This window comes from Marmota monax, unplaced genomic scaffold (genome assembly GCF_021218885.2).
Source record: "Marmota monax isolate L192 unplaced genomic scaffold, Marmota_monax_Labrador192_F-V1.1 WCK01_AAM20220418_F8-fsc00220, whole genome shotgun sequence".
In the NCBI taxonomy this organism is placed as follows: Eukaryota; Metazoa; Chordata; class Mammalia; order Rodentia; family Sciuridae; genus Marmota; species Marmota monax.
Window position 1 is genome coordinate 543,529 of NW_026693909.1, and position 11,130 is coordinate 554,658.

Below are 11,130 nucleotides of genomic sequence, written 5' to 3' on the forward strand. Positions count from 1 at the left end.
CTGTCACTGAGCCACAATCCCAGCCTGCAACTTATTTTTTAAAGGGACTTGTCTTATTCTCTAACAGCCCCCATTCTCCTCCTACCTAACCTCTCCCCCTCCCTAATCTTCAGAAAACAGGATTGCCTTCCTTTTCCATCCTGGGCAGAGTTATCTGTCCTTGAGCATGCATCCATGACAGGAACTAAGTAATTCAGACTTGGGGATGGTACCAGAAGAGCTCAGAAATTACTATCTCCCAAATTAACAAGTGAATTACAACTCCAGACAGCAGGAAAAAAAAAAAAAAAGTGGACTATGGTCTTTAAAAGCCCCTGCTTCCCCTGATGGGTAGAATTACAGCATCTGGGATATGAGTTCCCCTGTTTCTCCCTTGCTAGTGTTATCCCAGATTCGTGGGACCCCAAAAGACCTCCAGGAGCCAAATCCGATGCAATCACACAAGAGTCTTTATTGCAAGCTTGAGCCTGAACTCACAACCGTTCCCGATGCAGCAGTCCCAGGGAGTGAGTCCCGGTCCTTTGTCCAGTGAGATTTTATAGGTTTTGGGGGGATACTCTATGTGTCATAACCACACAGCAAATCATTCCATACCACGGGAAAGTCAAACAACTCTTAACATTGGTTAGCACATTCAATGGCGGGAACAAGTTGGGTAGGGGTGATTGGTTAGTACAAGAAGGGTATTTCTTTGAACTGATTGGTTTAGGCCATGAGGGGTTCACGTGCTAAACTACATGGTGTCCCAACATGTGATCAAACACCATAAACTACTGGGGGGTCATCTGGCATTCCAGGTATTTTCCCTGTCTCATGCTGATTGGAGGTTGCTAGGGGGGTTGCTATGGGTCCTCATCTAGCCTGAGTCAGGGATACCTGGCACCCCAGATCTCTCCTGTTATTTGTAGACAACTCAGCAGGGTGGATATGTGCTTAGGAGTGCTCTGTGGGTTTTTCCAAGGACAAGGGTCATGCCTCCTTCCTTAGGATAGGTCTTGAGGTAGAAGCTGCTATTATTTATTTTTAAAAATGGAGTCACATCAGTTTCTCACTTGCAAAGCAATAAAACGTCTCCTTTTTCTCAAAACCGCGTCCTTGTTATTGGGTTGGCATTAGGGACAAGGCCTGAGCTTTTGGAAAAAGCCAAGTTCACCTAGAACCACTCTAAATTGGACTTCACCTTCTACAGGTTGTCGTGATGGGCAAAAGGTTCGACTTATGCAGTCGAGGAGAAATAAAGAATGTCCATGTGCTTCTGCCCTTTTCAATGCTTTATTCACTCAAATCAATACAATTTCACTCTACAGGTTAATCAAGAAAATGATGATCCTTGATTAATTCTAAGCACTGCAAACACACTTAATCATGACAGGCTAATGACAGACATTCCCACTGCATGCCAGTTCAAGTATCAGATCAAAAGTCTCAAGCCTTGGGCTCTAAGTCCAGCAGATGCACATTCACTCTGACCACAGTGATCAGGTCAGGAACCAAGGCAGGCTTCTCCTGGGGTGGAGCTGGCGGCCAGCTGAGGAGAGGGTCCTGAGGAGAAGTTGCTGTTGTCACCAGGGTCAAGATGTGGCTGTAGAGTTTGAGAGCGGTGAGGACGATGCAGAGGAGCAGGAAACTATGAAAAGAGTTGGGGTGTCAGTCCAGATCCTCATCAGGCTCTCTGGCATGTGGGCATCATTGTCGGCTGGCTGAATGTCTGTTCATTTGCTCCATCATTTATGCTAAATCGTGAGGCTTCTGACTGTCCCTTCAATCCCTATCAGCTGCTAATTTCTTAGTGACATCATTCGTCCTGAGGTAAAAGCATCTGGTCTGGTGGTCCCCACCCTGATTTTCTTGCATGCCAGAGACTTCACTCTTGAGTTTGTCAGGGTGGGGAGAAGTGACTGTGACTTGTTTGTGCCTGAGGACCACACGAGGGCTCCCTGGGTGTGCCTGGTGAAACTACAGGTTTCAAACTGGAGGGTTTTTTTTTTTTTTTAATTTTTTTTTTTAAGAGAGAGAATTTTTAATATTTATTTTTTAGTTTTCGGCGGACACAACATCTTTGTTTGTATGTGGTGCTGAGGCATGCATGCTACCACTTGAGCCACATCCCCAGCCCTCAAACTGGAGTTTTAAAATGGAGTTGCTTAGGCTAAGGCCTACGGCCATCCTTACACAGGATCTTCATTCTAAGCAACTAGATTTTTTGTCTTTTGGAACTTACTATTCTGTTAATGAACTTCACTTATTGGGTGGGTTCCTGTGCAAATCATCTGATGTTCGCTCCCTTTTTAAGCATAGTGAACCAAAGAGAAAAAATATCTTAGTATGGTGAAGGGTAGACCCACCTACATCCTTGTAGATGGGTCTGAGAATTAAATAAGACAGATTAGCTTGAGAAAAAATACAAATATATTTACAAGTTTTAATGGCACAGGAGTCTTGTGAAGAAATAAGGCCTTGAGGCAGCAGTTAGAAGGCAGTTACTTATACACTGGGGTGGATGAAGAACATTAGAGGGGCAGAAATGTGGGGAGATTTAAAAAAAAAAAAAAGCTATTTTATCAGTCAGTAGGGTATCCCTGCCTCTCCTCTTCTCCTTGAGGATAAGGACACTTCTTTTGTTTCTAGTGCAGGGAGGAATCTTTGATAGAAGGATCCAGTCTCCTTCTTTTAAGAAACGGTAAGGGGCCTGGCCCAGTTGCCTAGGCCTTTAATCTGAGCCATTCAAGAGGCTGAGGAGGAGAATCCTAAGTTCAAGGAAAATTTAGCAAGGCTCTGTCAAAATAAAAAGGGATAAGGATGTATCTCAGTGGTAAAGTGCTCATGGAATCCATCCCCTGTATTGCAAAAAAAAAGAAACAGACTGAGCTACAGTGCATTTGGATTTTGTCATTTTTCAAGAGCCTTTAATTCAAATGGTCAACATGCCAATGTTAGGGTAGCTGGCGCAAATATCCACGAAGGACACATCTCTGAGTTCAAGCAAAGGTTTGTTGACAGAGAATATCTGCTAGGCTGCCCTTCTGCAAGGCGCAGCAGCCTGCCGGAAAAAACTTCTCAACTACATAGTCAAGTACAACAGAGTAGTTTAAAAATAACCCATCTGGTCCTGTGATTATTATGTGGCATCTTTGCTGTGGTTTTGGTAGTTAGGGACTCTTTCAGGGTGGGCCTTAACGAGAAGGTCATGCCTGCATGGGTGGCAGGTGCTGATTTTCAAAATGGAGTTACTTTGGCCTAAGTACCCTTCAGACAGAAGAGCATATTTTAATCCCTTCAATGACAAGAAACCCTGTGGTAGAACACTATCCTTTTTTTTTTTTTTTTCCAGAACTGGGGATTGAACTCAGGGGCACTGAGCCACATCCTCAGCCCTATTTTGTAATTTTTATTTAGAAACTTAGAAACAGGGTCTCACTGAGTTGCTTAGCGCTTCTCTGTTGCTGAGGCTGGCTTTATACTTATGATCCTCCTGTCACGCTCTGGAGCTGCTGGGATTACAGGTGTGTGCCACCGCGCCTGGATCATATTTGCAATATTTTCATGTCCTTTTTTTTTTTTTTTTTTTGGAGACAGGGTTGGTACTCCTAGAATGGAGCCACCCTGTTGAGAGCCACAGCCGAAGGGGCCCCAGCAAACTTCCAGCTGCCGGCTGATGATTGGCTCACAGCGGCCCCAGCAACATCTAGCTGATTGGCTCCTCTGCGGTGATGCTCATTGGGCTGTTTCCCTGCCCTTTCAGACCACGGAGCTGCTCATTGGGGGACTCTTTTGGCTCCGCCCACGTGACCCAGCCAATCGGCCTCAAGAGCAGGAGGATTGTGGGAGGTGGAGAGAAGCTTGGGTGGGAGAGAGAGGCTTGTGGAAAGCCGGTGGTGGCAGTTGAGGCTCTGAGGGTTTTTCCTGAGAGGCTATTTTGTTTGGCGTGTGTGGTTCTAAAAATAAAGTTAGTTTCTTTTGACAAGTGGCTCCTGATTGTGCCCAGCCAGACTGCGGCATTTGGTGGCTCGCATGGGGAGCGACTGAGGGTAAGTGAAACTGCTCACCCCTGAGGGCAGGGCGAGAGGATGGGTAGCCATTTTAAGATTCCTCTTTTATTTTGCTTCACTTTTGTTTTAAGTTGCCTGTCCCTGGAGATGAGTGAGACGGAAGAAAAACCGCTCACATCTGAGGAAAAACTATTTACGTCTGAGGAACAGATAGGGAGAAAGGACGGATGCACATGTCAGGAGGATAGAAAGGCTATAATGACTTTTTGTTGTTCCCTTTTTATTTCATTCTGTCTCGGTTTTGTTTGGCGTCATCTTGTTGGGTTGTATTATAGTAGAAATACGGGATCAGAAATTAGTAAAAAACAAACTGAAAGAGTGTTAAGTAAATTGTTAGAGGAAGGAGGCATCCCAGTAAAATCAAGAGCAGTCAGGGCATACGTTGATACAATACAAAAATGTAGCCCATGGCTTTTTAAGGAGGAGTTGTTAAATATATCACAATGGAACCATCATGGTGAAGATTTAAAAAGAATAGAAAAGAAAAGCCCAGGGACTCTGCCAGTTGGCACATTGCCATTGTGGACGTTCGTATCTTGTTTGCTTAGTCCAAAGCCTTCAGTTCAGACAATGGTAGAGGAAGGAGAAGACATAATGATTCAAGTAAAAGAGAAGGTCTCTCAAGTTAGTCAGACAGAGGAAAAGATTCAAGTAAAAGAGAAGGCCTCTCAAGCTAGTCAGACAGAGAAAGAAAGTGTAAAACAGAAAAAGCCATCAGGGGGAAAGTTACAACAGGAGACTGCTACTAACACCTTTCTATCACCAGAGGGTGTAAGTGTCCAAACAACAGCACCACCTCTACAGGAGACTGCTACTAACACCTTTCTATCACCAGAGGGCGTAAGTGTCCAACCAACAGCACCACCTCTACAGGAGACTGCTACTAACACCTTTCTATCACCAGAGGATGTAAGTGTCCAACCAACAGCGCCACCTCCATATGCTGGGAGGCCCCCAACCCCCGCAGTTGATAGTTGGGATCCTGAGACAAGATCTCAAATATTAACATGCCCTGTATTTGAGGCAGGAGGGCAGCGATTTTACCAAGTTTTAAATTTCAAAACAGTGAAGCAGCTAAAAGAGGCTGTAACAACCTATGGTCCTCAAGCACCCTTCACTGTAAGCATGGTCGAATCCATTAACAACTTGAACATGACGCCAGCGGATTGGGCTAATATGTGTAAAGCTGTGCTAAATGGAGGACAATACCTGTCATGGAAGGTTGCCAATGAGGAATTTTGCAAGGAGACGGCTAGGCGAAATGCAGCAGCTGGTTATCCTCAGAGAAATCTAGATATGTTGTTAGGAAAGGGACCTTATGAGGATCAGCAGCAACAAATTGCATATGATCCTGGTGTATATGCACAAATTGCTGTAGATGCAATTAAGGCATGGAAGACTTCACAAGGACATGGAGGTTTACAAGGTCAATTATCTAAGGTAATACAAGGAGCTAATGAACCTTATGCTGAATTTGTAGATAGGCTTATTCAAACAGCTACCAGAGTTTTTGGGAATACAGAACAAGCAATGCCATTACTAAAACACCTGGCTTATGAGCAAGCGAATCGGTGCAGAGATATCATTAGACCATGGAAACATGAAGATTTAAACACATATATTAAATTATGTAGAGACATTAATGAACAAGAGCAAGTCGTGGCAGCTGCAGTAAAACAGGCTTTAGATGCCAGGCCAAGAACAATTGGCCTGGCATCTAACAATTGTGAACAAACAGGACATTTTAAAAGGAATTGCCCCATTGGAGGAGGGTTTAACAAAACTAGGTATCAAAGGAGTAGAATACCAGGTATTTGCCCACGATGCCGTAGAGGGAGACATTGGGCTAATGAATGCCGTTCTCAAACCACCATAGAGGGTACTCCATTATCAAAAAACGAACAAGGACCAGGTGTTTATCCACGATATCGTGGAGAAAGGCACCGGGCTCCATTGCCAAAAAATGGACAGGGGGGCCCAATGCTCCGGGGCCCAAAACCACAAATATACGGAGCACTGGAGGAACCCAGCAACCCCATCAGGGTAGTGCCCAGGACACATTGTCCATCAGATCCCTCATCAGACAAACCAGAGGGAGCGCAGGGTTGGACATCTGCGCCTCCGCCAGAGCAGTACTAACTCCAGAGATGGGAGTTCAAATCATTCCCACAGGGGTGAAAGGACCTCTTCCCAAAGGAACAGTAGGCTTATTATTGGGACGCAGCTCTTCTACTCTAAAAGGACTTATGATAAGTCCTGGGGTAATTGATCCCGATTATGAAGGTGAAATAAAAATTATAGCCAGTTCTCCAAAGGGTATATCAGTAATTTCACCAGGAGATAGAATAGCACAGTTACTAATAATACCCAGCCTACATGATAAATTTTCCAGTCGTACTGTAGAAAGAGGTTCCAAGGGATTAGGCTCCACAGGTGTAGATTGGGCTATGCTTTCTTTAAATTTAGATTCTTGCCCCATGCTAAAACTAAATATTCAAGGACATGAATTTAATGGGCTACTGGATACAGGTGCAGACCTTAGCATCATCTCTCGTCAAGAATGGCCAAAACATTGGCCATTACAACAAGCCACTCAAACGCTTCGAGGCCTAGGAGTGGCAACTAATCCCCATAGAAGTGCAATGGTATTAGATTGGAAGGATCCTGAAGGATGTGAAGGAACTATACAGCCATATGTATTGGATCATCTTCCCGTAAATTTATGGGGACGAGATGTCCTAGATCAATTAGGTTTGACATTAACAAATAACATCAACCAAAATGCACCCACTATTATGACTAGACAAGGTTTTAGGAAAGGAAAAAGATTAGAAAAACAAGAACAAGGTATAGCAGCACCAATACAAATAGATCAAGGAACAGACAGACATGGGTTGGATTTTCAGAAAGGGCCACTGAGACAATAAAAATTACTTGGAAATCAGAAAGACCAGTATGGGTTCCTCAGTGGCCCCTGACTAAAGAAAAGATACAAGCAGCCCATGACCTGGTCAAACAACAATTAGCGGAAGGACATATACAACCTTCTGTATCTCCCCATAATACTCCCATTTTTGTCATCAAAAAGAAATCTGGTAAATGGAGATTATTGCAAAATTTAAGAGCCATTAATAATGAGATGGTTATTATGGGACCTGCTCAATCAGGGATTCCTCAGTTGTCTGCTTTGCCAAAAACCTGGTATGTTTTAGTTATAGATATTAAAGATTGTTTTTTTTCAATTCCAATTCATCCTGAGGATAGTCCACGTTTTGCATTTACTATCCCTGCACTGAATCATGAAGGTCCTGATCAGAGATATGAATGGAAAGTACTCCCTCAAGGGATGGCTAACAGCCCAACTATGTGTCAAATTTATGTTAACAAAGTAATCCAACCACTTAGAAATCAAAATCCTGAACTACAAATATTTCACTATATGGATGATGTATTATTAGCACACAAAGATAAAAACACATTGCTAGAATGTTATGCCACACTTACAAACTTATTAAAAAATTATAACCTAGAGATAGCAATAGATAAAGTACAATTAAATTTTCCAATTAATTATTTAGGAGTTCTATTATCCTCAACCATGGTCCGTCCACCAAAAATTCAAATACGAGTAGATCAACTCAAATCACTTAATGACTTTCAAAAGTTATTAGGAGACATAAATTGGATAAGGCCTTATTTAGGTATACCAACAGGAGAGTTGGGACCTTTATTTGATATCCTAAAAGGTCCATCAGATCCAAATTCACCCTGAATGTTAACGCCTGAAGCAAGAAAGGCATTAAAAATCATTGAAACATATATGGAAAATATGCATTTGGATAGAATTGATATAAGTTTGCGTTTATTATTTATTGTACTACCAACAAAGAATATTCCTACAGGAGTATTTTGGCAAGAAGGTCCATTATTATGGATACATTTATCTTATTCTCCTAACACTATTCTTACTAGGTATCCTGAGGCTGTAGGACAATTAATACTCAAAGGAATAAAAGCAGCAAAGGGAGTGTTTGGAATTTCTCCCAATAAAATTATTACTCCATATACTATGAATCAAATTGATGAGTTAGCTAATGAGTTAAATACTTGGGCAATAATCATGTGCAAATCTAATGTTTCATTTGATAACCACTTACCATCTAATCCTTTATTGTCTTTTTGTTCATTGCATCCTGTAATTTTTCCAAAAATGACAAGAAAAACACCTATCATGAATGCTCCAAATATATTCACTGATGGGTCAAATAATGGTACAGCAGCAGTAGTTACCCCTGACCAAACTTTTACATTTTTAGTACCCAACCAATCAGATCAAAAGGTAGAGCTTAATGCAGTTTTACAAGCTTTTGTGATGTTTAAAGATTCTGTATTTAATTTATTTTCTGATAGTCAGTATGTAGTTAATGCTATAGTATCTCTTGAAGATGCTGGTAGGATTTCCCCTTCTTCTACTGTTTTCTCTTTGCTTTCCACTATACAAAGTCTAATCTGGGACAGAAAAGATCCATTCTTTATAGGACATATCAGGGCACATACAGGATTGCCTGGAGCCCTTAGTTTGGGCAATGATTTAGCAGATAAAACTACACATGACAGGGCTGGGGATGTGGCTCAAGCGGTAGCGCGCTTGCCTGGCATGCGTGCGGCCCGGGTTCGATCCTCAGCACCACATACAAAGATGTTGTGTCCGCCGAAAACTAAAAAATAAATATTAAAAATTCTCTCTCTCTCCCCCTCTCTCTCTGTCTCTCACTCTCTCTTTAAAAAAAAAAAAAAAAAAAAAAAAACTACACATGACATACATATTTTCTCTACACTAGAAGAAGCTATAAATTTTCATAAAAAGTTCCATGTCAATGCTAATACTTTACAAAAGCGTTTTAAAATAACTAAGGAACAAGCTAGACAAATATTAAAACAATGTCAAAATTGTGTGACCTTTTTACCACAAGTTAATCTTGGAGTCAATCCTAAAGGATTGATACCTAACCATATTTGGCAGATGGACGTCACACACTTGCCAGAATTTGGAAAATTAAAATATTTGCATGTTACAGTTGATACTTCTTCTGGATTTTTGATGGGCTCCCTTCATGCCGGAGAAAAAACTAAAGATGTTATAGCGCATTCTTACAAAATTTTGCCACTGTGGGTGTTCCAAAACAGTTAAAAACAGATAATGCCCCTGGTTATACTTCTACCTCTTTTAAACAATTTTGCTCAACATTTGGCATTACTCATATAACAGGAATCCCATACAATCCACAGGGACAAGGCATAGTTGAAAGAGCTCATCAAACTATTAAAATGTACTTATTAAAGCAAAAAGAAGGAATTGGGAAGGGGTATATATTCCCCAAAGATAAACTTAAAATAACCCTTTTTACTCTAAACTTTTTAAATTTGGATTCATCAGGACTTAGTGCTGCGGAAAGGCATATGTGTCCAAAAAATGTGCATAAGCCCAAGGTACTTTGGAAGGATATTCTAACAGGACAATGGAAAGGTCCTGACCCAGTAATTGTCTGGAATCGGGGGTCTGTTTGTGTGTTTCCACAGGGAGAACAGCAGCCGATTTGGATTCCAGAGAGATTAACCAAGGTCCTGACCCAGTGATTGTCTGGAGTCGGGGGTCTGTTTATGTGTTTCCACAGGGAGAACAGCAGCCGATTTGGATTCCAGAAAGATTAACTAAAGCGATTTCTACAGACCAAAAAGAAGATGATTTGGCTCAAATCCATAACAACTGATATCCAAAACTCCAGTTTGGCTATTCTTACATCTGCAACAGAACCAGGATGCTTTTTTCAATATCTATTTTATTATTGCCCTTTCCCACATCATGAAGTTCTATTTTGTTTTTTGAGCTCATACAGACCTAGGTTAATGTTTTGCTGATCAGTTCTATTTTTTTTTTGACTATAGAGTTTTTAAACATTGCAATGGAGATTTCACCTATAAAAAGTTATAAGGCCTTTACTATAATGTTATGTGTTGTATGTATTATATTATGTGTGCACACTTGTGTTTTGCGTTATATGTTTGAATATATGTATGTCCATATATCATATATGATGAGCGCTCATGATAAAATGGATCCAAATTTTTTTTTTCACGTGATTTATATGGTTTAATTTAAATTGGGTAAACAACTGTTGAGGATTGTTTTAATATGTAAACAAAAAAGAAGGTGGTGAAAGTAAACAAACACCACCCTCCTGCCTCAGTCACCTAAGTAGCTGGGCTGCAGGTGTGCCTGGCTTTTACATGCCCTTTTACAAATATAGAATACAATACACTTTTCTCTACCTTGCCATTTTCAAGTAGCAACGGATGCCCCAGCCATCCACATTTTCTTATAATGTGCCTGTTGCTGAAAGCTTGCTCCTTGTTCCTGATGCCAATCCAATAATGACATGGTTTTGAGAAAAAGGAAAATGAAGGTTTATTGATTTGTTTCTGGGGACTCCTGTCCCAGAAGCTGTAATTCTGCCCATTATCATGAACCCGAGGGGGAGAGTTAAACAGGTGGTTCAAAGGCTACATTCCAGGTGTTCTGTGTTGGAGCTGTAATTCACTTGTTAATTTGGGAGATAGTCATTTCTGAGATCTTCTGGTACCATCCCCAAAGTCTGGATGACTTGTTCCTATGGTGGCTGTGTACTCAGGGACAGATAAATTTTTCTAGGTTGGGGAAGAAAGGTAAACCTGTTTCTCCTGAGATTATGAGAGAGGCACAGGGAGAGCACAGCAGTCAGGGTTATATTCAAAGCATACCGTGGACCACTGTTACATTCCTATAGGGGCAAAATTTCTAGGGTCATGGATGCTGTTGTACCTGTACTTTCATAAACTCGTCATACAGTCTTGTTAATATCTTGCTTAAACTATTAAGAACATTCTGAATACCGGCCCTGCGGTGTTGACCCAGCACCACACGGACACCTAGACTCAAAAGCCACTGAACCCGCAGCACTGGGCCTGAACATCTCTGGTGCCACTAGCTCCAGGGGCTCCAGGGCAGCTTTCCCGGGGGGCGCCCGCCTGCCGTTGCCCTCAG